Source organism: Diceros bicornis, unplaced genomic scaffold, assembly GCF_020826845.1.
Source record: "Diceros bicornis minor isolate mBicDic1 unplaced genomic scaffold, mDicBic1.mat.cur scaffold_252_ctg1, whole genome shotgun sequence".
NCBI lineage: Eukaryota > Metazoa > Chordata > Mammalia > Perissodactyla > Rhinocerotidae > Diceros > Diceros bicornis.
In genome coordinates, this window is record NW_026691130.1 from 33,496 (window position 1) to 59,304 (window position 25,809).

The 25,809-nt window shown below is 49.6% G+C and overlaps 1 pseudogene; it reads left to right on the plus strand.

Moving 5' to 3' along the window:
* The first annotated feature begins 596 nt into the window (after positions 1 to 596).
* On the plus strand, positions 597 to 23,978 carry LOC131402742 (tubby-related protein 4-like; annotated as a pseudogene).
* The last annotated feature ends 1,831 nt before the right edge of the window (positions 23,979 to 25,809 follow it).

The following is a 25,809-nucleotide window of genomic DNA, read 5'->3' on the forward strand; positions in this document are numbered from 1 at the left end:
CAGATAGCTTTCTACTTTCTTTCTGCCCCATCAGCTCGAGGATGGCTGAGAATAACAGTGACTTAATATCTATGGGTTATAACTGGTGATAGGTCCCAGAGCACTTGACGTCTTTCATCTCCTTTAGTCCTCACAGCTCCCATTTTGCTCATGAGAAAGTAGGAGACTTCCAAGGGTTACATCATAGTTCCCAGGTCACATAGCTCATGACCCCAAATCCAGTGATGGTTTGACTCTAAAATGCTCCCTGTCGGGACAAAAGGGAAGAGCCGTCTGGTCTGCCTCCTCACCACCTCCCCAAGCCATGGGAATACCTACCACCAGTTACTTGGGGTTCCAGATAGCAGAGCTTCAGTAAGGAATATGCAGTACAGTCCCCCGGGCTGATTGCATCTCCTGGGAGAAACGTCATAAGAGCTAAGTTAGGTTTTATGGCACCAAATTAAATGAGATAATACGTGTAAAAGAACTTTGTAAAACTTTTCCAGTGCTTTGTGCTGTGGCCTGGGGATCTAACTGCTTTTCAATGGAAATACTGAATTTTTGTAATATGGTATGTAACATCCTCTCTTGTGCTTTTTAAAACCAATATCCTCATGAACTATCAGGTCACTTGAATTGGCTTGACACAAGCGTGCATGATCTTTGCTTACAAGAGCGACAGCTTAAGCGTAGTCTCCCTTCACTTCTTGGCAGCGCCCCATCATCTCCATCTGCTGGGGACACCGGGACTCGTGGCTGCTGATGGCATCAGGACCAGCCCTGTACGTGGTCCGTGTGGAGCACCGCGTGTCCGGCCTGCAGCTGCTGTGCCAGCAGGCCATTGCCAGCGCCCTGCGAGAGGACAAGGATGTCAGCAAGCTGACCCCGCCCCCCCGCCTCTGCTCCCACCTCCCCACTGCCTTCATCCCCACCATCAAGGTGAAGCCCTTCCACTCACCTTCTCCTCCTTCCTCACTCGTGCTGGCTGCCTGTTCCCGAAGGCTCGCCAAGAGGAGGGCCGAGACAAGGAACACAGGCGAGAGTCCCAGAGCAGGAGCACAGAAGTCACGTCTGCTCCTCTGCAAGATGAAGGTGTGCGGCTCCGCAAAGTCCCACCTCGGTCTCCCACGCGCGCAGTCTGTCCCTAGCATCACCCTTAGTGTCCACAAGAGAGTCACCTTGTGTGATAGGCATTAGCTTTCTCATGGCAGAGGCAGTATCCCGAGCGTGGCTGCCGTTGTCGTCCTGATGATCAGTCTGCCTTGTTCAGTCCTGACTCCCTGGCAGATGCTGCCGTTATCCCCTCTTGAGAAAGCAGGAAACGCGTTCTTAGAAGTGAGGGACTTGCTCTGTGGCTCGTTAGGGGAACGGTCAGGATGGGACCCTGTCAATCCCGGGGCCTGCTCTCCTCATCACTGTGCGGAGGGGCGGCCCTCACCCAGCCCTCGCTGTCAGCGTCCTCTATGCTGACTGGAGCTTGAGAACTGGTCTGTCGCTATGGTGGTATGTGGACTGGACCTGCCTGTGGCTGTTCCAGTGTGGGTTCCCCGTTCCCTCTGGCCCTCTGCATGTAGGTTGCTTCCTGTGTTCTCTTTTTTGTTTTCTGTCTCTGCTTCTAAGTATCAGATTGACTTCTTGGTTAATTTTTTCCTAAAACATCCGAGTTTTAGAATCTGTTGTGATATTTTCTTCAAGTTGCTTTACACTCTTGGTTCCACACCAGTGATTCTGGACCCTGGCTGCTCGTTAAAATCGCCTGGGGAGTTTTTAGAACACACACGTGCCCAGGCTCACCCCCACAAGATTCCAGTTCCATCGTCTGTGGTGGGATCCGGGCTGAGGTCTCTGAAAGCTGCCAGGAGGTTGTGACGTGCGCCCAGAGTTGGGAGTCATTGTCCCGCACCGCAGAGTTAACCCTCCCCGAGCCGCCAGCCAGTGCTCCGCCAGGGTAATCAGTGATGTGCACGCTCTTTTCTCTCCACGTCCTGCCTCCAGCCCCCGATTCCGGACCCCGACAACACGCGCGACTTTGTCAGCTGCCCCTCGGCCGGCAACGAGCGTCTGCGCCGCACCGTGAAGCGCACAGAGCGCGGCCCGGAGGTGGGCGGCCCGTGCCACACGCTCTGCCTGGAGCACCTGGGCGGGCTCGTGCGCGTCCTCGAGGGGCGGCGCGTCAGCCAGCTGCGCCGGAGCTCGTCATCACGGACCCGCGCTCAGACAGCAACGCAGGGGGGCGCCTCGCCAGGGACTGCAGACCCCTCTCGGGGGGTGCGGACTGGTATTCCTGACTGCCCACGCACAGGTAACGCCTATCTGTGAACGTTTGGCTAGCGTGGAACATCCCTGAAGCTACTCCGCTTCCAAAATCCTACTGAAGTTAGATTCCCTAAGTGGACTTTCCCACGGGTTTTTAAGAGCGTTCCTGAGGCTCCGTGTGGCTGGGGCTGTGGGGGGAGGAGACATCGGCTGTCATCAAGGGGAGGCTGGCACGGGTCTTTTGGGAATGGCAGCCTCCTCTTTCAGTTATTTGTCAGGTATCCACTGAGGGCCTGAATGTGCTGTTGAGACCGTCAAAACAGTAGTGAGATGCCGTCGCTGCCCCCCAGAGCGAGTGACAGGATTAAACGCTTCAGACCTTCAGCCTGCTCCTCAGCCTCCTGCGGGGATCCTGCTTCTGCGCTCGCTAAGCCACCCTTAGCTGCTTTTTAGCTGATGACCAAGGAGACTTTCTTGCTGGCCCGTAAAGATTTCGCATGACAGTCACTCCCTCCTTCTAAAGACTCTCCTATACCAATCTTCATGACTCCGTTGCCGTATTCAGGGGGCTCACTGCGCACCTCTCTCTGGGACCCTAGAGTGTGAGCCTCCAGGGAAGGGACTTTGCTCTTTTTGTTTGTAGTCACTGTGGAGGCCTGTGGCCTCTGCCAGCAGTACCTGCCGGCTCAAACGTTCCCCCGCCTCCCTGTGAAATCTTGCCGGTCACCTAGAGCAGAGTGAGCAGCTGTCCCCTCTGTGCCCATCGCCCGTCAGTCAGTTGAGCTGCTGGTATCCCTCGGGGCACACAGTCCCTGAATCCTGAGGGCCCGGAGGGAGGGAACTGAGTCATCTTTGTACCCCCAGTGCCTGGCAAGCGCCTGACCGTGGGACAACGTGGGTTGAATTAGATTTGTTTTCATTAGTTCATACTTGTTCTCTCCACTTCCCATCTCCTGTTCCCTCTCCCGCCCGTTAGACTGGCCTCTCCCCCATTCTGTCCCTGAAGCCGCTGCGCCGTGTAGCATCACCAGTTAGCCGAGTGTCACGTGCAATGGGCTTTTTCAACCTTGGCCTCACTTGCCCACCTCAGTATTTTACAGTCGGTCCACTTGCTGTCTGCTTTTCTTTATTGGAATGCTCTGCATCTGTAGCAACATTCTGCTGTCAGTGTTACCGTGTAAAATTGAAAGCAGTGAAACTATACTTTAAAAATTGGATATTAGTCAGTTATTTCGTCTTTTGAGTCATGTGATGACCTAGTACCAAGAGCAGGGAGAGCGAGAAGAATTGGAGGCTGGTAGGGAGGCAGGTGGAAAGGAGGGAGAGGGAAGATTCAGAAGGAAGGAAGGCAAAGTGAGAGAAGCCAGAGAGCAGTGCATGTGAACTTAGAAGGAAGTTGCAGTTTCAGGGGAAGAGAGAAGACAGGAGCCATGGCGGTTAGAGATGACTGATGGGGGGACTTGGGAAAGGTCCTGAACCTGAGGGCGCATCACCGGTTCTCAGCGGGGTCGTTGTCTCTAAGGTTCCTCCCGTGTATGCAGTTTTATAAAACCTATGCTCGGATTCCGTGTTGACGGGAACTTATGTGAAGAGCTTGCTTCTGTTCCCCCGCTCCTGTGCGTCCATTTCCCACTGAAGAACAGGACAGAAGCAGCGGGGGCTGTGCTGTAGGGACAAGGCTGCAGCCTCCTAAGACCTTTCTTGCGTGGACCTGACCTGAGCGTCCCAGCCTGCTTCTCCGTAGTGGTCACATTTGTCAGCTCCTCCCAACACAGGCTGGCCCGGTTGCTAACAGGCCTGTGGGGAAGGAGGTGTTGTGTTTTTATAACGAAAAGGTTGTAAAGCAAAGCAGATAGGTGGGACGTATTGAGTGCCTGCCTTGTACGGTCCTCGAGTCTCCTCGAGGTGGTTGTGAAGCAGTGCCGGGGCATCTCTGCTTTCAGGGAGTTCATGATCCCTTTTGGGTGAAAGACAACTTAACACTTGAAAAGTTCAATAAAAAAGTCAAGATTTAAATACCTCGAGACAAAAATAGACGATGTGTCACAAGGCAGAACGTGACTAATTGCCAACCGAGTGGTAGATGTAACCTGGTTCAGAGAAGAGAGGGTTCCTGGCTTTGAGAAGCCAGGACTTGCTCGTCGTGAGAAGCTGATGAACTCTCTTAGTCCTCCATGTCGTTTCTCAGATGTGGTCCACGGGCCACCTTCCCGCAGATCGCCTGGGATAATTACTTGAATACAGGTTCCTAGGCCTGCCCCTTAGATTGGTTCAGCATGTTGGGGGCGACGCCTAGAAATCTGCAACTTAGTGGGGGCCCCAGGGGATTGCTATGCTCTGAAGTTTTTGATCCCCTGTTGTAAATGTCCCCCAAGTAACTTAACAAATGTATTTCTCAGAATTACCAGTATGTGTTTTTATAATAGATAGCATGAATCCCAATAATTTTTGTTTAGCAAAAGTTCACAAATTTTCCAAAGGAAATCTTTAGTCACAGCTTGCTATGGACTGAATTGTGTCCCCCCCAAAATTCACATGTTAAAACGCCAATCCGCAATGTGACTGTATTTGGAGATAGAGCTTTTAAGGAAGGTGGGGTCCCAATTGGATAGGATTGATGGCCTTATAAGAAAAGGAAGAGGGAGAGCCCTCTCTCGACACACACGCATACACTGAGGAAAGGCCACGTGAGCACACAGCAAGGTGTGCATCCACAAGCCGAGACCCCAGCCAGGCTGGCACTCTGACCTTGGGGCCTGTCAGTCAGCCTCTATTATCACGTGAGCCAACTCCTTATGCTCTCTCTCTCTTTTTCTGTATGTGTGTGTATATGTATTTGCCTCCTATTGGTTCTGTTTCTCTGGAGAACCCTGACTAACACAGATTTTAGTACTAAGAAGTGGGGAACTGCTGTAACAAATACCTATAATGTGGAAGCAGCTTTGAAACTGCGTCATGGGTTGAGGCTGGAAGGGTTTTGAGGTACACATTAGAACTATGGATATTAGGACCATGTCTGGTGAGGTCTCAGACAGAAATGAGGAACATGTTATTGGAAACTGGAGGAAGGCGATCCTTGTCGTAAAGTGGCACAGAACTTGGCTGAACTGTGTTCTAGTGTTTTGTGGAAGATAAAACTTGCAAGCAAATGAAATTGGATATTTGAGAGATTTCTAAGTAGTTTTGGAGCATTGGCTTGGTTCCTCCTAACTGCTTATAGTAAAATGAGAGAGGAGAGAGACACACTGAAGAAGGAATTGTTAAGCAAAAAGGAACCAGAACTTGGAGATTTGGAAAGTTCTCAGCCTGTCCATACAGGCTGAGACGATGGAAGGCTGTTGACTTCCTGGATTTGACAGGACGGGATGATGGAGCTGGTCGGCTAGGAACATGCACTATTCTTCAAGAGGGAAAAATGACCCCAAAAGCGATTCAGAGGTCATCAGGGCCACTGCCTCAATTTTAGCAGGCCAGACAGCCTCCACCCGGAGCCTTCAGGACAAGACCCCAGCCCCGCAGAGCCGTGGGGACCCTCACTTCGAGCTGTGGGGTGACACTGCCACTCCAGTGGGCCTGGAGGGCAGAGTATTGAACCAAAGAGGGTTATTCTCAAGCCTTAAGGTCTAGAAATTCCCCTTACTAGGCTTTGGACTTGCCTGGGGCCCTTCCTTCTCTCCTGTGTCTCCCTTTGGGATGAGAATGTCACCCTGTGCCTGGCCCGCTGCCGTCTTGTGTGTTTTGGAAGCACGTAACTTGTCTAGTTTCACAGGTTCACGGCTGGAAGGGAGTTTTGCCTCAGTGTGAGTCGTATCTTGGCTCTCACCCATTTCTGATTCAGGTGATATTTAGATGAGACTCTGGATTTTAGACATTAGTGTTAATGCTGGAGTGAGTTAAGACTTTTGGGAGTGTTGGGATGGAATGAATGTATTTTGCGTGGGAGAAGGATATGACTGAGGGGGCAACCAGGGGCGGAATGTATGGACTGAATTGTGTCCATCCCACAAGTTCATATGGTGAAGCTCTAACCCCCATGTGACTGTATTTGGAGACAGGGCTTTTAGGGGGTGATTATGGTTAAATGAAGCTGTAAGGGTGGGATCCTAATCCAGTAGGATTGGTGGCTTTGTAAGAGGAGGAAGAGAGATCTCCCTACACACACACACACACACACACACACACACACACACACACACCCTGAGGAAAGCCCACGTGAGGACACAGTGAGAGGGTGGCCGTCTGCAGGCCAGGAGGACAGCCCTCACCAGAATCTGGCATGCTGGCACCCTGATCTCAGACTTCCAGCCTCCCAAACTGTGAGAAATAAATTTCTCTTGTTTAATCCACCTGGTCTGTGGTATTTTGTTATGGTAGCCCAAGCAGACTAAGACAGAACTTTTATTTAAAAGCTTTGAAACTGTGCTTAAAGATTTTTTTAAAATTCTAAAAAGATACCTGATTTGGGTTGTGTGTTTTGAAAAGGCCTCAACCCAGATGAAATAAGCATATTCTTGCAAACTGACAAAACTGGGATGTGAAGCCCCAAACAGTACAGTTCAGCCTTCTGGTCTCAAAGAGGAATCCCAACTTACGTTTTTCTACAACTTGTATGTTTCTTCCAGAATTTTCATGATAAATTAATGACACAGAATCTCTAGAAATAAGAGGTACAGATGTCCATCACCCCCAGGCTCCCTGGGTCTTACTCTGATGTGCTGCACTGAATTTCTAGTTGTTGATGACAGGGAGCAGAGTGATGAGCCTCCAAGTGTGTAACTGTAACACTGAACAAGCAGGACTTGGGGCTTGTCTCAGAAAGCAACTCCCTTCTTCTCACGCCGCCCCCTTTAAGTCTGTTCTATGGGGAAGTCCTTCTGCTCCTGGGCAAGTGGTTCTCAGCCCTGGCTGCTCATGGGAATCACCGGGGAGCCTTAAAAATCGACAGTGCCCGCGTCCACCCCCAGGATCCTGCTGCAGTTAGTCTGGGGTGCAGCCAGGCGGCAGGGAGAGACCTCGTTTTTCTTTCAGGAAGTATTTATCAAGTCTCTGCGTTGTTCTGGTCTCTAGAGTTACAGCAGGAGGTGAGACAGGCAACTCTCCTTCCACTAGTTGGGGAGACAGACAATAGAATAAAAGTGGTTATGAATGCTTATGCCCCCCTAAATTCGTATGTTGTAATCCTGATGCCCAGTGTGATGGAATTAGGAGGTGGGGCCTTTGGAGGTGATTAGGTTATGAGGACGGAGCCTTTATAATCATGAGATTATTGCCTTATAAAAGTGGCTCCAGAAAGTAGCCCCTTCTGCCATGAGAGGACACAGCAAGAAGTCAGCCGTCTGCAACCCCAAAGAGGGCCGTGACCAGAACCCCACCATGCGGGCACCCTGATCCCCTGGAATTCCAGCCTCCCCACTGTGAGACGTAAATTTCTATTGTTTATAAGCCATCCAGTCTGTGGTATTTTGGTATAGCAGCCCACACAGACTAAGACGTGAGTAAAGGAAAAAAGCAAAGGGTATGACATCCAGCAATTACAAAACCCCGGCATCAGCAAGTCGATCAGGTGTTGAGTGGACAATACATTACTGAATTTCCTCAGGTCGGTGAACTGGCTCTGTGCTCGTGAACACAGGGGAAGCGTTCTGTGGGCTTACATGCATTTTGGAATGGTGGCCAAGCTTCCTTTGATCTAGGGCTCCTAAGTTAAATAATGTAAAGCACTGCTTGGGGCGTGTGAATTAAGCCTTTTTATTTGCTGGAACTCAGATGCACACCACTCCAGCTTGCTGGATTCATGAGTCGTGCCTTCTGATTCAGGAAGTAGTTGAAGAAGAGGCTGATGTAGTAACACTGATCGGGCGTCAGCTAGTCTCCTTCCAAGTAGCACGCCAAGTTGTTCTGCTCTGCCTCCAGGGCCCTCAGAGAGGCCCTGTTCACAGATGTCACCTCCACACAGATGTCACCTCCACGTGTTCAGAAACAGAGATTAGTTTGGATTACAAACTCATTCTTTCAGATGTAAACAGCCCTTTTGAATGGTAAAATCGCTCACAGTCTATAAATTATTTCATTGTGATTGAATGATGCAGCTTTTTTATTGCCTGGCAAGGCTCTTGGAGCCTTGAGGGAATGAGGCTTTTGTCAGCAAAACAAAGCGATTTTGAAGAATGAGGTACTTCCAGTGAGGGCAGACCTGGGGTGGGGCAGAGCAGGGTTTGGGTGGTGAAGGGATGTGAGGGGATGTGAGGCCGTGTGAGGAAGGCAGCAAAGGAGAAGGGGTTTTGAGGAGGATGTTAAACATGGACTTCATCTACTCTGCAGTTTTGTGATGGCCCCGTTGCTGCATCTGTCGTCTTCTGCCTTGGGGCCTCTAATCTTCTACCTAATGGCCAATTGACAAGGTTGTTTTGAGTGGCTTCCACGCAGGCACCCTCAGGAGAACCCAAAGCTCCCACTGAAAGTCCTGCCACACAGGTCTTCTTCCAGCCGTTGCTCGAAGCAGGCAGGCACCTCTAGCAGGTGGGATAGCCACCCCCTCTCCCCCTACAAGCATCCTTCTGGCGGTTCCAGGAGACGGTTCTGACATGCCAGACATAAACTTCTCGGAGTCCCTGAAATGGACCCGACTCTGTCAGGTCTTGAGTCTAGAGCAGGCCCAGAACCAACAAGGGCCTTCCCCGGTCCCAGGGCAGAAGCAGGTTCTGGGGGAGTCAGTGAGTCAGCAAGCCCCTTGCCCAGCCTGGGTTCCCAGGCTGCCCGTGTGAACCCAGATGGAGCCTGGTGTGTGGTGAGGCACAATAGCGCGGCCGTTTTGTTGCCAGGTTTGGCACAGTAAACAGTGCCAGACTGTTGTACATTCCAGAGGCATTAAAATTCCACCCCCATTTGCTAACCGTAGAAGTAATGGACTACTTTTGCTTAGACAATATAATGGCATAAAAATGTAAAAGGAAGACAATGCTCTGCTCCTTTCTGTTTCAACCTTTAGACTTCAAACGGTGGCCTCTAGGGTCAGGCTGTACTTAGTTCCTAGTAATGATCGTTGTGAGGGTCTAACTGATGTCACTTCCCTAAAATCTACTGCTTGGTATCTTACCCGATGAAATCTATGGAAACAGCTTGATTTCTACCATGATCGACAGCTGCAACTGCTCAGACTCCAGTGACATCGAACTGAGTGATGACTGGGCTGCCAAGAAATCTCCCAAAATCTCCCGAGCTAGCAAATCACCCAAACTCCCAAGGTAATCTTGGTCTGTAGGGGCGTGCTCCCTTTTTGAGCCTCTGGAGGTGTGTCTGTGTTGTGTCTGCAGCAGGATCCCATTAACCCACACCAGAGGAGCATAGCAAGAGGCAATCCAAGTCTGTCGTCTGGAAGATCTGCCTGTGATAATTATAGCTTTCCTTTACTCTTCCCTTCAGGACAGCAAAAGATCCCCAGGAAGAAGTTTGCTGAACCCTCAGAACTTCTAGGGGTCAGCACTGGTGGTGGGTGGCAGGGGCGGCCGTAGCTTTCTGGCTTACTTGTTTTTATTTCTGGTCTGAGAACGGTAAGACAGAGGTTTTACAGTGTATGTAATGTGTTGAAAGGAATGCCGAATTAAATGCCTTTGATGCTGTAATTGGAAAAAATAGTATTCTAATAATAAGTTTGGGGGGCCAGCCCAGTGGCATAGCGGTTAAGTTCATGTGCTCTGCTTTGGCAGCTCGGGGTTCACAGGTTCGGATCCCGGGCGCAGACCAATGTGCCGCTTGTCAAGCCATGCTGTGGTGGCGTCCCATATAAAGTAGAGGAAGATGGGCACAGATGTTAGCCCAGGGTATCTTCCTCATCAAAAAAATAAAGAAGAGGATTGGCATCAGATGTTAGCTCAGGGCTGATCTTCTTCACAAACACAAAAAATTTCTATCCTAAGGGTTTGTCCTAAAGAGTGGCAAAAAGCTAAAAGCAGATGGAAGGGCCTGCAGTGTCATAGATAAAAAACCCTGCCTTGCTCGTCCTGACCCTGCCACCGAGGGCTCTGTAACCTCAGAATGTAACGTTGATCCATGACCTGGAGACCAGTTTCCTTGTCTGTGAAGTTAAAGGGTGGAGCAGATCTTCACTAAGATCCTTCTAGCTCTAAAATTCTTGATGCTGTGTGAAATGAAGGTCTAATGTACGTGCAGATACGTACCTGCCCAGATTGTAAACACATAATGCATCATGCAGTTGGTAAACCAGTGTATTCACCACCCAGTTGAAGATAAAGAATATTTCCATCATCCCGGAAAGTTCCCTTGTACTTTTTCCCATTCGACACCCACTCCCTAGAGTAATCACTGTTCTAACTTCTGTCAGCATAGATTAGTTTTGCTTCCTCTTGAGCTACATATAAATGGTGTCAAACCACATGTCCTATTTTCTTATTTGGCTTTTTTTAATCAACATAATGATTGTGAGACTCATTCATGTTGTTGCATGTATCAACAGTTTTTCTTTTTTGCTCTGTGGAATTCCATTGTAATGAATATACTACAATTTGTTTATTCCGTTTACCAATTGAATGTTTGGTAGTTTCCAGTTTGGGGCTATCATGAATAAAACCATTGTAGACATTCTCCTACAAGACTTTCTATGGACGTATGCACTCGTTTATCTCAGGTATATGCTTAGGAGTGCGTTGTAGGGCCACGGGGTAGACGTATGTTTAACTTTATTGGAAACTGCCAAACAGTGTTCCAAGGTGCCTGTTGTACCATTTTAAATTCCCACCAGCAGTATATGAGAGTTCTAGCTGCTTCCATCCTCACCTACAGAGTATTGTCATCTTTTAAAAATAATTTTATCCGTTCTGGTAGGTGTATAGTGGTATCTCATGGTAGTTTAATCCTAATATCTTCAATGATTGGTGATGCTAAGCAGCTTTTTATGTTTATTGGCCATTTGGATATCTTCTTTTGTGAAGTGTCTGTTCAAGTCTTTTGCACCTTTTTTTTTTTGTGAGGAAGACCAGCCCTGAGCTAACATCCGATGCCAATCTTCCTCTTTTTGCTGAGGAAGATTGGGCCTGGGCTAACATCCATGCCCATCTTCCTCTACTTCATGTGGGACACCGCCACAGCATGGCTTGATAAGCAATGCGTCGGTCCACACCTGGGATCCAAACCTTTGAACCCCGGGCCACCAAAGCGGAGCACGTGAACTTAACCACTACACCACTGGGCCAGCCCCTTGCCCATTTTTTATTGAGTTGTTTTTCTCTTATTTAGAGTTGTAGGAGTTTTCATGTATTCTGGCTATGAGTCCTTTAGCAGATATATGGATTGCTGTATAGTCTAACGTGAATTTCTTCTTTTATGATTAGCACTTTTCGTGTGCTGTTTAGGAAATGCTTTTGTCCTGTTTTGTCTACCCTAAGATCATGAGACATTCTTCTGTTCTCTTCTACAAGCTTTATAGTTTTAGCCTTCACACTTAAATCTCGGATTAATTTTACACCTCAGATTAATTTTTGTGTATAGTCTGAGTTAGGGGTAAACATTCATTTTTTTCCCATATAGATATCCAGATATCCAGCAATCTGTTTGATTTATTTTTTTCATCTTTATTCTAGGCTTGTTAAAATTGCAAATAAAATTATGAACTTTTCTACACTTTTACAGTGTTTTGGCTTTTCCCATTGCGTAAAGAGAAGAGGACATTTAATACATAAGCAACCAAATCTTTCACCTGTAAATGTCCCTGGAAAGCTCCCGGATGTTGCGGTCTCTGGAGCTGGTCCTCTTTCCTTCCGTCTTTCTCAGTGTTGAGTGCCCCTACGCAGCAGCCAGGCCAGTTGTCCTCGCTCAGAGCTTTAACCAGCTCGGTCCCCCTGTCCTCCCACACTTCGGGAGCCCTAGGTGTCTTATCAAGCTCTCAAGCAGTATCTGTGAGGCTTAATGCTTTTCTTTCATGGAATGTCATCAACCTTACCATATTCACTTTTATAACGCTCTCTTTGGGGTAGACTGCCGTTAAACACATGTGTCCCCATGTTATAAACAAAGGAACTGAGGACCAGAGATACAACATAGGATCAAAAGGCAGCAGAAAAACTTAGATCCACTGATTTGATGTCAGTATTGCAGGGGGGATATGCTAGGTAAGTCTGTTGAAATCCCAGCACTGTGTTAGGAACTATAAAGCCATTGTGGACTTAGGTGAGAAACGCCTCTTCCACCCGCCACTTTCCTCAGGACGAATTTTGCGACCCCTGGCAGAAGACATGTGGACGATTCCAAACTTACTATTAGTCAGTAGAAAGTTTTCAGTAGAAAGTTAATTCTCTGAGGTTCTTTACAAATGAATCACTCGATTGAACCTCACTATATTGTTGAATATATATTATTCGATATGCAGTTCTGTCCTTCTTTCCTCGTGTTCATAAGGCAGAAGCAGGTGGGCGGGGCCTGGGTAAATTAAGGGACGTGGCCCCTGGGAGTGGCACATCCACCGTGACTGGTGGACAGTGAAGGGAGTGCCAGGAGTGCAGGCGCTGCCCCCACCGGGGCGCCTGACCCTCGGGGCCTTGCCTCCGCAGGATCAACATTGAGGCTCGGAAGTCCCCCAAGCTGTCCCGGGAGGCACAGGAGATCTCCAGGTCTCCACGGTTGCCGATGCGCAAGCCCTCCATTGGCTCGCCCAGCCTGACGGGAAGAGAGTTTCCCTTTGAAGACATCACTCAGGTAGTGTCGGCTTTCGGGTGGTCCCCCAATCCAACGCTCCGCTCCCCTCCTCAGTGTGTGCCTGATGGCCGCTGAACCCTCGGTCCCCCCTCTCCGTGCCTGTCACTGCAGTTGCAGACACGGGCGTAGAGAACCAGAGCCTGTCTGCCCTCCTCCATGCCCCGTCACCTCCACATCCCGAAAGACCTCCTTCCCACCTCGGGCATCCCCCTGTTGCCACAGGAATCTCCTCACAGGTAGCTCTGGTTGAGACACAGCCACACTTCTCACCTCTGCTCCCTCAAGCCGCTTCTGACCCTTCAGTGACTCCAGTGTCGGCAGGAGCCAATCCCTGGTCACAGCCCCACTGCCTGGCCTGGCCTGTCTTTCCCTCCTGTCCTCCTCGACACCCCCTCCTCTCCAGGTGCCAGAGCCACACTGTTGACTCACCTCTTCCCGCCTTTGTGCCTTTGCCCTGCCTGGGTAACCCGCTCCATCTCCTCACCCTCCTTTCTGCCCACGTGCTTCCAGATAGAACTTCCCCTCTGTCGTGAAGGCTTCCTCCCCTGGCTCAGCCACAGTAATCCCAGAGCATCTTGTTTGTAACTCCCTTAGGACATTTCTCAGTCACTTCCTTGTATATAAATAATTACAGGCCTTCTCTCCTCCATTAGGTTCTAAGCTCTTTGAGGAGCTGTATTTTATTCATCTTTATTATTGCCCTTCCACACACACACACACACTCATGCATGATTTGGGCATAGTGATAACTTCTTAAATTTTTAAAAATTTGATTGAATAAGAAACAGATAATTGGGTAGTTTTGGGATATACTGGTATCAGTGCAGCTGATGTTTCCAGGAGAAATATCAAGGATGAAAATGGGTTCAGAGCCAGGTGCTCTCTCTGGTTCAGTGACTGGGAGGAAGGAGAGGTAAAGAAAAAAGTGCCCAAATCACTTTTGTGCCTTTTTAACCTACACACATGTGGACACACCGGGACACACCCGCCCCCACTCCCAACCTGAGAATGACAGCTCGCTGAGCCACCACTTGCAAATGGGTGCCTGACATGCTGTAGGCAGCTACTGGTCTTAAAAACAGTGGAATGACAGAGAGTGAATATTTCTGGCAGTGCCCACGTGTGGCTTTTTAAGCAAAAAGTGTTAACGTCCTTACTTCTTGAGTGATCAATAGAAAATATGGAAATAGATTGTGATTTTTCTCCTTTTTTTTCCCACAGCACAACTATCTTGCTCAGGTCATGTCTAATATCTGGGGAACCAAATTTAAGATTGTGGGCTTGGCTGCTTTCCTGCCAACCAACCTCGGTGCAGGTAAAAACTGCGTCCTGTTCTCTTCCCACTGTCCCGGTTGGAACTCAGGCTGAATAAGCAATTTCAACCTTTGGTGGCCTAATGTAGAAAATGCGCTCTTATGACACCAAAAGATGAGCATGTATTTTACCTCCAAAGTTTGACTGTAGCCACTCTGATTTCACAAAAATTAGAATTATCACTCAAATTCTTTTTTTGCCACTGGTGTTTTCGTTTTTTTATACAAGCCCTGACTTACAAAAATGACAAAATAGCCGAAATCTCTATCAAAGCTCTTATAGGCTTCTGGTTACTTTGATTTCTGGTCTTTTACTGTGGACAGATTTTGGTACCAGTGTCTTTAGGTTCTTGAGTCAGAAGAAACTCCTGAAGAAAGTCAAGAAGAAAGTGTTCAAGACCTTAAGAAGAAGTTGGCTGACTGTTAGTACAGTTCTTAGTGGTAAATCTTTTTGGATTTCATTTCTAAGTACCAGATAAATATCCTCTCCATGAGAAGTTTGAGACATCGAGGAAAATGGAACCCAGGGAGAACCAGGCTGGGCAGAACCCAGAATTTGCCTTCTCTTTTGTATCTGCTTGAATGACTGACGTGTCATATTTACTAGGGGACCGCGAAGGAGTGAAATGACAGAAGGTCCTTTTCAAAGCAGCTTCATCCTAATGGCCACATCTCTGTGTGGGCTAAGGGCCTGTGTTGTCCCCCACCTTGCTACATTGCCTGATCATCTAACACGCACACGTCTCTCTAGAAGGCCAGCTTAGCCAGTGGGGTTCACCGATGGCTGGTGGCCCCATCTTGAATGTGGTCTGTGTAACCTACCAAAAATAGTTTTTGAAAAATTCTGGATCTGCCCATTAGAGTTGTTTCAGACACAGTTAGATCTTTTAAAACAAATAGTTCTTGCAAAGCAGATGTTAAAAAGACCTGTTGCTGTGTATGCATCTTCAGAGACATTAAATGGTGCTGCATTTGGATTTTTCATTTTGAGGTTTCTCAGCTCAAAGGAAAAAAAGAATAAAAGTAAAACATAAAACTGACTTAGAAAATAACAATAGACAATCCATTCACATAATGGAAAGAAATCTCTCATGTTTTCAACAGCCGGGAAACCCTCTCATGACCACAAAAGCCTGCTCTTCAGTAATTCAGCAGCACCCTCATGATATGTATGGTGATTCTAATAACCACTGTGTGAGAGGCATGGTTACCCCACACCTGTAATCTGAGAATTTAGCCATCTGCCTACAGCAAATGTTGACAAAAGGAATGGACGTGCACCTATGCTCAACGGGTCTTCTCATTCTGCCCTTAGTTCTTGGATGTTGAGTGGATCCATAAAGAAGTCAAGGAGGACCTTAAGATGGGAGGGCCTGTATTAGGAATCTCAGTGCCCAAGACAAAAGCTTGGTGTGTGACTGCGGTGAAATCATTGTCCTAATCGTTGACCTTTTTAAAAAGAGCGTTTTCATTTGTCAAGCTAAAAGAATTTTCCACATGATTCTACTAGAGAGAAGAAATTAACTCTGGGATTCTAGAGGGTTTGTTACATATGGCGCCCTATTAAATAATCTTTGACACTCTGTTAGATTCAAAAAGTGAGTGCTGTTGGATATTTTATATTGAATAATTGGATAATTACATTGAATAATTTGTTTCCTTCAATTAGAATGATCAGGCTCATGAAATTTTTGTGTTTTTAATTTTTTGCATTTCTTAATTTTAAAAATGTGGAATAAATTCAAAATTCAAAAGATTTAAAAGAATATACAGTAAAAATCTTTCTTATCCTCACCCCCAACCACCTAGTTTTTTTCCCTGGAGGCAACTGATATTATTTTTTACATCCCTCCTGAGATTTTTAATTTTACATCCTTTTGTCGATCTGAACGACAAAGAATAGCACTTTAATGCATTAATTCTTAAGCTATATGGAACCATCCAGAATGTTTGAGACAAAATTCAAACTCTCTTTTGTGGGCAAGAGAGAGGAAAACATGAATAAGACCTGTAACGACCCCTGGCGTGGAAAAGGCGTCTCAGCCCACTCAAGCCCAAGGAGCAGCCTTACGACGGTGCTTCAGAGCAGAAGGCCTGGAGCTGTGGGAGTGCTGGCCAGTCAGCCACCAGGCTGTGAGGTGACAGCCTCGCAGGTAGAACTTGGCTCATCTTAATAAAAAATAAGAATAGGAATAATTAAAGAACCTCTACATATCTCACAGCAAAGAGTATTAAACATAAGAGAAAGTTGACGGGACAGTTTCATCCTGATTTTAACCTATTGTGAAACTTAAATTCAGATTCATTATTTTTCAACTTGTTTTGTCTTCTCTAAATATTTTAGTTGCAGTCTAGGCCTTCTCTTAAAGGTCCCTGTTAATGAAATTAAATCTTAGCATTTAAAGAAACTGTGTGGAAGTTCTCCGCGATTCTCTATCCTGAGCATGAAACTGGAAGTCAGGAAGCCCAGAATCCAGTCCCGAATACAGCCCGAGTGTCATTGCTGCTCCCCGCGTAGCTGCCCTCCAGTAGCTGCTTGACTGCCCCCTGAGCTTGGCTCTCTGGTTATCACAACTGTTTCCACCAAGTTATCCTGGTGATTGCAAATGGGATTTTTAAAAAATACATTTGTCATAACCCAGCTCATTCTAAAAAGAATTTGTCTAAGATAGGTTTTTAATTCTGGGCTAGACTGAGAATTTGTTGTTCCCGAATCCAGTCCGTGGCCGGGGTGGCCAGTTGTGCGCCAGGGGAGGTGGAGGGCTGATCTCAGAGTCTCCGGCCTTGCCCACGCAGGTCACCCCACATCTCTTCCCATGACTGTTGATGCCTTGGCTCTCCTCTGGCTTGTCTCTATTAACCGTGCTTTCCTCCTCCCACCAGTAATCTATAAAACCAGCCTCCTGCATCTCCAGCCGCGGCAGATGACCATCTATCTCCCAGAGGTCCGGAAGATTTCCATGGAGTATGTTAATTTACCTGTCTTCAACCCGAATGTTGTCAGTGAAGATGAGGATGATTTACCAGGTGTGTTCACACATCAACTGGTTTGTCACGAGCCCTCTGTTAGTGGGTCGCGACGGGGACAGAGTGGTAAGTAGTCAAGAATGCCAACATGTCAGTCCGTGCCTGCTGCCTCGGTTTGGAAAAGGTACAACTTCCTCAGTAAGGTTGGTGGGTGTGGTGGCGTGTCACTGGAGAAAGGTCACCTACTGTCACTGGTTTGGGGAGGAGGGGAGCTACCAGAGCAAGGACGATGAGGTGGCCGTGATGGCTCATGATCACAGAGCACTTCTACCATCTCACTTTATCCTCTCGGTAGTCCTCTTAGTCATATGCCCAGATAGGGAAGTTAACAGGACTCATCAGGACTCAGTCAAGTCAGGACTGAAACCCAGTCTCACTGACCCCAGGCTAGCCCTCATCCTTTCAATCCCTGCTTAGAGAATGGCATCTCCCTGTGGTGCCACAGAGCCCAGTTTCTCAAACCTGCCCCACCTCCGGGGCGGAACATCTCTCTCCTAATGTGCAGAGTGTGTCTCAGTGCATAGAGGCCAGGTCTGAGTTCAAGGTCAAAGCTGGTATAAGTTTTTAAAATCTCAACTTACAAACATTCAGATCCATAGCATCTTAATTTAAGTCTTTTCTACTGGGGGAATCCTATTTTGATTATTAGAATGATTTCTAAGTAGTCCACCAATTATTTATATGTAACTATTCTCAAAAAAGTCCACCTGCAATTTTATAAATATAGAGGCTCCTCTACTTAGAACCAAGCAAGGTTCTGAAAGCCTCTGGCTTCTGAGCCAGAGGAACCGTACACGGCCACTGACTCCTCCTGTATCTTGTCATTCTCAAACGAGGGGCTCTGGACCTCACCGTGGGATGGGGAGGGACACGCGTCCCAACTCGGGCTCTGAACTTGGGGGCGTTGTTGACCTTCCTTCAGCCAGATTTCTGCGTGTAAAATTATTCTACTGTACTTTCTGACAGTAGCCGTCTTTGGTTCTCTGATAGGTATACTTTCTCCTCATGGGTGGAGCAGATGTTCTGGACTAATGGGCGAGGTTTTGCAACCCCATAAACCTGCAGTTTGGTGAAATCTCACACATGAGCTTTATAGCAGCTCTCCTGCTATTTCAGAACCTTGGATTTAGAAGTGGCTTTCACACTTTCCCCTTAGCGCCCTCCGTTCTCCCGGAATGTGGCTAATCTAGCTCTCTCGTGCTCAGCTGTTGCGGCTGTTGTCGTCACTGTCTGTGCTTCCCAGAGAAAGGAGGAATGATTTGTCTCAGGGCTTACACATACTGCTGGTGACGCAACAGAGAGACTCTCCTTCGGCGGGGAAGATGCCTGCCCTCAGTACTCCATACGGAGGAGAGAGCATCTGGAAGAGGGATCTGAACAGGAATCATAGAAAACTTGAGACAGGACCTAGATTCTTGCAGCCAGGGGACAGTCACGTCTCAGTGGAGGACCCCAGGGAAGGGGGATGAGTCTGTCACAGGCACGAAGGGTGGGCTTAGCTTTTGATGGACTACTGGCTTCCCTCTGTAGTTCTGGTGAAAGGTCAGCCAGCCTGTGCAATTTCCTGTTAATGCCTGTTTCCTGCGCACGTGTTCATAGTCACGTGGCACTTAGGTCCAGATGAGCAGACCTCCAGTGCTCTGTGGGCTCTTTAGAAAGGGCAGTACTGAACAGTGGCGCTGAGGCCCTGCGTGTGGTCTGCAGATGATTGCTCAAACGCACACTCCATTAAACTCCTCCTGTGTGCAAATAGGGTGGATTTACAGGGTTTTAATCAGTGTGGCTCTAACTTATATACTGTTTGAAATGCTAAAAAGCAGTAAAGTTAGGAAATGATCCTTCCCCTCATATGCAGATCTGCCAAAGGATTCTTATCATTGGTTTCTCTACTGCATTTGACATGGTTCTATTTACAGAAAATTAATTTACGTACAAATTTCAGCTACACATCTGCCCCACGACACTTCCCACACTAACCAATCCAAAACCCTGGATAAACCTACTCAGAAGCCTAGGCATTGAGTCCTCAGTGGAGTTTCATACTGTACCACTGCCCTCCTCTTGCATAAGAATGGGCCGTTTTATGACCATCATGAGTAAAAAGTGTCCTTAAACATTTATTTGCCATAGTACCATTCAGACACGTGGCACCACACTCAGAAGGTTCAGAAGTATTCATTGAAATGCTCTGACAATGCCCTTAGCTCCAGAGCCCACCGATTGCCAGTGTCCTTCCAGAAACTTCAGAGAAGCTTTGTGTAACTTGAAGGAAGGGTCCAGCTTTCCCCACGCAAAGGCATCTGTTTGTAGGAATTACAGTTTATACGTAAAAGGCCTAGATGAGTTGCTTATTCTGACCCAGTTTCATGGCACTGTTTTGTAAGCAGTTGGTTTTTCTAATCTTCCAGTGACGGGAGCATCTGGCGTGCCTGAGAACAACCCACCGTGTACCGTGAACATCCCCATCGCGCCCATGCACAGCTCAGCTCAAGCTACGGCCCCCACACAGAGCATAGGACTGGTGCAGTCCCTGTTGGCCAATCAGAACGTGCAGCTGGACGTCCTGACCAATCAGACCACGGCCGTGGGGGCAGCTGAGCACGCAAGTGACAGTGCCAACCCATACGCAATCTCCAACCGCTACTCCAACCCCGGACAGGTGATCTTCGGAGGTGTGGAGATGGGCCGCATCATTCCGAACCCCCCTCAGCTGTCCCTGCCGCCGCCAGCACAGGGGGCCATCCAGCTGTCGGTGGTGGACCACGGAGACCAAGACCACGAGCACCTGCAGAAGCCAGCCAAGGCCCTGCGGCCGGTGCCGCAGCTGGCCGCCGAGGGGGACGCCGTGGTGTTCAGTGCCCTCCAGGAGGTCCAGGTGGCGAAGATGAGCCCCCACCGCCCTACCCAGGAACCATCCCCGCCGCCCCCACCACGGCAGCGCCGCCGCCCCCGCTGCCGCCCCCACAGCCCCCGGTGGACGTGTGCTTGAAGAAGGGCGACTTCTCGCTGTACCCCACGGCGGCGCACCATCAGCCGCCCCTGGGCTACGAGAGGATCACCACCTTCGACAGCAGCGGCAACGTGGAGGAGGTGTGCCGTCCCCGGACGCCGATGCTCTGCGCCCGGAACACCTACACCCTCCCCGGCCCAGGCAGCTCGGCCACCCTGAGGCTCACGCCACCGAGAAGAAGGCCCCCCAGCCCTGCACCAGCGCGACCCTGAACCGCCTGACGGGGCCGCGCTACTCCATTCCACCTCCATTCCACCGGGGGACCCGCCCCCGTATCCCGCCCTCGCCGGGACGCTGGGCCCGGCCTGGCCGCGGCGCAGAGGCCGGACAGCAGCCTCATCCACGCCGCGCTGCGCAGACACAACCGCGAGGCGGCGCTGCGGGCGGCGCAGCTGGCCGAGCCCCCGCGCGCCCCGCCGCAGCCGCCGGCCAAGCCCAAGGGCGCAGCGCCTTTCCCCGCGCGGCCGCCGCCCGCCCTCTACACCTGCAGCCAGTGCAGCGGGGGCGGGGGCGCATGCGGCCGGCACGTCCCCGCTGTCCCTGCAGTCCTCCTACAGCCTCCTGAGCCCGCCCGACGGCGCCCGCGAGCGCGCCCACTCTGTCAACTCGGCCTTCCCCGAGGACGAGGCGCTGGGCCAGCACTGTCCAGTCGAGAAGCCCCTGCGGCACCCCGCGCTGCCCGAGGCTGCGGTGGCCGGGAAGCGGCCGCCCCCTTACCAGTGGGACCCCGTACTGGGGGAGGACATCTGGGTTCCCCAGGACAGGACAGCACAGACTGCAGTGCCCAACCCCCTGAAACTGTCCCCTCTGATGGCAGGTCAGAGCCAGCACCTGGACGTGTCCCGAGTGCCCTTCGTCTCCCCCAAGTCGCCCACCAGCCCGACTGCCACTTTCCAGACGGGCTATGGGATGGGAGTGCCCTACCCAGGAAGCTATAACACCCCCCCTTTGCCGGGAGTGCAGGCTCCCTGCTCCCCGAAAGACACCCTGTCCCAGACACAGTTTGCACAACAGGAGCCCACCGTGGTCCTGTAGCCCGCCTACCCGCCCCCCGCTACTGCCCCCTGCTCCCCATGTATCCAGGAAGCAGCACGTGCTCGAGTTTACAGCCGCCACCTGTCGCCTTGCACCCCTGGAGTTCCTACAGCGCATGCCCGCCCGTGCAGAACCCCCAGGGCACGCTCCCCCCAAGGCACACTTGGTGGTGGAGAAGCCCCTCGTGTCCCCACCGCCCGCCGACCTCCAGAGCCACCTGGGCACAGAGGTGATGGTAGAGACCGCTGACAACTTCCAGGAAGTCCTCTCCCTGACGGAAAGTCCGGTCCCCCAGCGGCCGGAGACATTCGGGAAGAAGAGCCGGAAGCGCCTGGACAGCCGAGCGAGGAGGGAAACGTTCAGGCCATCACAGAGGGCGAGATGAAGAAGGAGGCTCGGACTCGGAGCGACTTGAATTCCCTGATCTCCAGCCCCCGCCTGGGGAGGGAGAAGAAGAAAGAGAAGAGTCAGAAAGACCAGCTGAAGTGGAAGAAGTTGAACAAGAGGAAGGGGTTCCAGGACAGCTCGGAGAGCCAGCCCGGGCTGCGCGTCAGCGGGGACGAGCTGGTGACCCGGAGCCAGGGCGGCCAGACGGGCTGGAAGGGCAAGCGCAGCCTGCGCGCGGCCGGCGAGCCGGAGGAGGCCAAGGGCCGCAGGGCCAGCGAGCGGGAGGACGGCCGGCCGCGCAGCCAGGGCTTCGTGCACGTCATGGCCAACAAGCAGCCGCTGTGGACGAGGCCACGCAGGGGCGCCAGCTGGACTTCGGGGGGCGGGTGACCCAGGAGTCGGCCAAGAACTTCCAGATGGAGCTGGAGGGGCGGCAGGTGAGAGCCTGGCCCGGGGCCACGGCGCGGCTGTCTCATCCTGACGGGCCTCTGGGGGCCTTTAAAGGGGGGGCGGGTATCAGTGCCTTGGCCTTGGGGGGGCGTTTCTCAAAAGGCCGCAGGGGAAATGTGGAAAACAGCTGGTGTCTCTCAGGGCCAAGTGGAGTTGTGATTTTCAGTGTACCCCTTGCTGTCTTGTCTATTTCTCATCAGAGTAACACGTGTACTGATTTTTTAAAGTCAAATGCTTCTACAAGACCCGAGAGGACCCCTAACAGGCCCCTGCGTGCTCCCAAACCTCAGCCTCCCCCAGAGGGCGTGCTTCCACCTCTGTTGGCTTTTTTCTGGTATTTGCCACCATATTTGTAAAGAGCAGGGTGTCTACTATTTGGTGATTTTTCAGTTTTCAGCATTGTGTATTGACTTCTTCCTGAGGAACGTGAGGGTTTGTTTTCTTCACCCCCCACCCTCTGACTACACACACGTGAACTTTCTCTACCCCCCTTCCCAGTTGAATCAGTAGTCACTGGTCACCTCCTTATGCCAGTAAGTACCGTTCAGAGCTGAGCCATGTGATATGGTTTAATCACATTTCTTTTTTTATTGGAGAGTGGTTTTTGTCCCCCAGACATAATAATTACCCAGTTTTTGTTTGCTTGCTTATTTGCTAATTTCTCTGTGTATTTATTATTAAGTCATTCGCGGATTCCCTGGCAGAATGCAAGTCCCCTCTTGGTGCAAACACATTGGGTAATTTGTCGGTTCTTCCTGCTCCAACCTGGAACGGTTGCCCCAGCCCTGCTGTGTAGCTACTGTTCTGGAACTACCCTCCTCCACCATCCTGGAATTCCCTTCACTTCTCCTATTTAAATCTCATTTTCATTAATTCACTCAACAAATGTTGATTGAGCACCTGCTGTGTGCCTGGCAATCCTCTGAGCCAGGAGTATGGCCCACAGGCCAGTCCGGCTGCTGCTGCTTTTTATAAATAAAGTTTTATTGGGACACAGCCACGCCCGTCCACTTAAGTATAGTTTACAGCTGCTTTCGCCCTGCAGCAGCAGAGTTAAGCAGTTGTGACAAAGACCGTATGACCTACAAAGGCTAAAATATTATTGGCCCTTTACAGAGAGTTTGCCAGCCCTTACTCTAAGTGCTGAAATTAGATCGATGAGGAAAACAGAAAATCCCTATCCTGATGGAGTTTACAAAAATGGAAGAAAGACAATAAATAAGTGTACATAACATGTTGCATAATAATACATGTCACGTGGTCCCATGAGTACTGAAATGACAAGGGCAAGCAGGCTTGGGAAAGAGGCGGTGGCATTCTGTCCCTCTCTGAGTAGTGACATTGACAGTTGCAGTTGATATTTCTCGTCAGCCCCTTTTAGCCTGTAGATTCTTCTTCCTACTTGTTCTTCCTTTTTCTGTTTCCTGGATGAGGAAGCCCCTTCATTTGACCTGTGGAGCTTTCCATGCCCTGAGGTCTGCTCATTGTCTCCCCACTGCGTTGTTTAACATGTTCCTCCGCTCCTTTATTTCCACCAAACTCGTAGTTAGATCGAGAAGCTTGATCGGAGTCACTTTTGTTGGCATCTCACAGGCCATGCTATCTGCCTCCAACAGGTGCTGCCCAGACCCGGCTGCCCTGTGTCCCGCCTTGTTTGTGCTTTAATGTCTTTGCTTCTCTCCCTCGCCCTCCAGGTGATGCAGTTTGGAAGGATCGACGGCAATGCGTACATCCTGGACTTCCAGTACCCCTTCTCCGCTGTGCAGGCCTTCGCCGTCGCCGTGGCCACCGTGACTCAGCGCCTGAAATGAAGAGACTGCTGTGCGGAGGAGGAGAGGGAGAGGAGCCTTTCCAGAGGGGCCTGATGGAGATGCTCGAGGAGCCCGCCCGGGCCCCAGGGGCTGGGGACCAGAAGACAGGAGCAGAACTGGAAACGTCTGTCGGGCCCGGGGCAGGCGCTGACCTTCAGTTGCTGTCGTTTGTTTGGGCTTTTATTCTCCTTTATTGTCTTTCTTACTTCTTTCTTTTTAAACAAAAACAAAACACAGGAGAGTGGTATTTGGAAGCAAAGGGTGCAAGGCACCTGGTGTTCTTTTAGGAAACGCGGTTGCTGTGGGAATGTCCTCCTGGTGTGCCTGTGTGAGCTGCGGGACGAGGGGCCCTTCAGCAGAAACATGGACTGCCTTCTGGCCTGCTATTCTTTTAGACTAAGGAGTATGCGTGCTTTTCATTCTCCACAATGTCTAGCTTTTATTACTCCTCCAACATCACCACTAGTGTAAAAACAAAAAACTTTTTTAAAAGACACAACCAAAAATCCTGAAGGTACAGGTTCTCTTGGGGGAACAACATTTAGTTCACACATATTCTGTTACTCCCCCAGAGGTGATTTGATTAATGAAGGGTGTTTTGGCAAATGCACTGTGTTTGACTAATAAAAGTAGGCTTTGTATGGGGGTGCTATTACCCGGTATAAATAGGCGTCGCTCATGAGGATGTAGGGGAAGGGACGGCAGGTGAGGAGGGAACTCCTGCACATGTACGCACGGGCGGTTCACGCAGCGTGACTTGAAATCGTACAAGGGCTATGCTCCTCTTCGGAGGATGTTTACATTGAAGACTCCACTAGTTTTATAATATGTCACAATTCCGTAGGCTCAGTGACTCAGTATGATTGACTTCGGGAGAAGGTAGGAGACAGAAGTGGAGAGATCCCGGCGTGCGGTGGGGTAACGATTTTCTCAGCTACCGCGGTGGCTAGTCACTGGATGCCCACCAGCTGAGAAGCAGCCTTTATTCCCCCACCCCTTTTATTGTTTAATCTGGAAAATGCAGCAGTGGACATTTTCTCTCCCGTGAGATGACACTGTTCTACCCTTTCTAAAAAGGCTGACGATACCAATTGAAAGCCCTCCTTTCCTCTTCTTGGCTACATTCAAATGCAATTGACCAGAAATGGTTTCCACTAGATTAGAAATGTAACAAAAAAATTTTAAGCATTTGCCAGGGTATTAAGAGAGAGAGTTATAGTCAGCTCTTTGACAAAAGTCTCACAATCTTCTCTAGGGAAAAAAAAAAGTTGTTTAGTAACTGTACAGACCGTTTACTGAGGAAATAAACCACTGGGAGAACGTGGTTAAATTATGGGACTTTAGGTAGTTGGTTGACTACTCATTGTTAATTGCGCCAAAAAAAAAAAGTCCACTGAGATGATCTTCTGCCACCTCCCCCTCCTCAGGGGACGCCTTGGGTGGCATTCAGCTCTGAGAACAAGCCCCAGTTCCTCTTTTTCAGTTATTCACATCTGTAATGTTGTTTAGGTAGGGCAGGAGCACAAGAACTGTCTACTAGCTTAGGGTCCTAAATTTGGATTTTGTTTGGAAACAGACAAGTGGAAGATACTGCAGAAAAGTATTTTCAAAATAATTTTTTTTTAATTCCCTGTTTGGGTTTAAAAGACACTGGTCCGTTCCTTTCCCAGAGCAAGATGGTATCGCTCACCGTTCTCTCCAGACTGCGAAGAAACAGATGAGGTTTTAAATGTGGTGAAGACCATCTTCCAGCTAATACCAGAGTTTCCCACTTTATATTTTAAAATATTGAACCTGATTCTTTGGTGGGTAAATTCTGCCAGAAAGAATT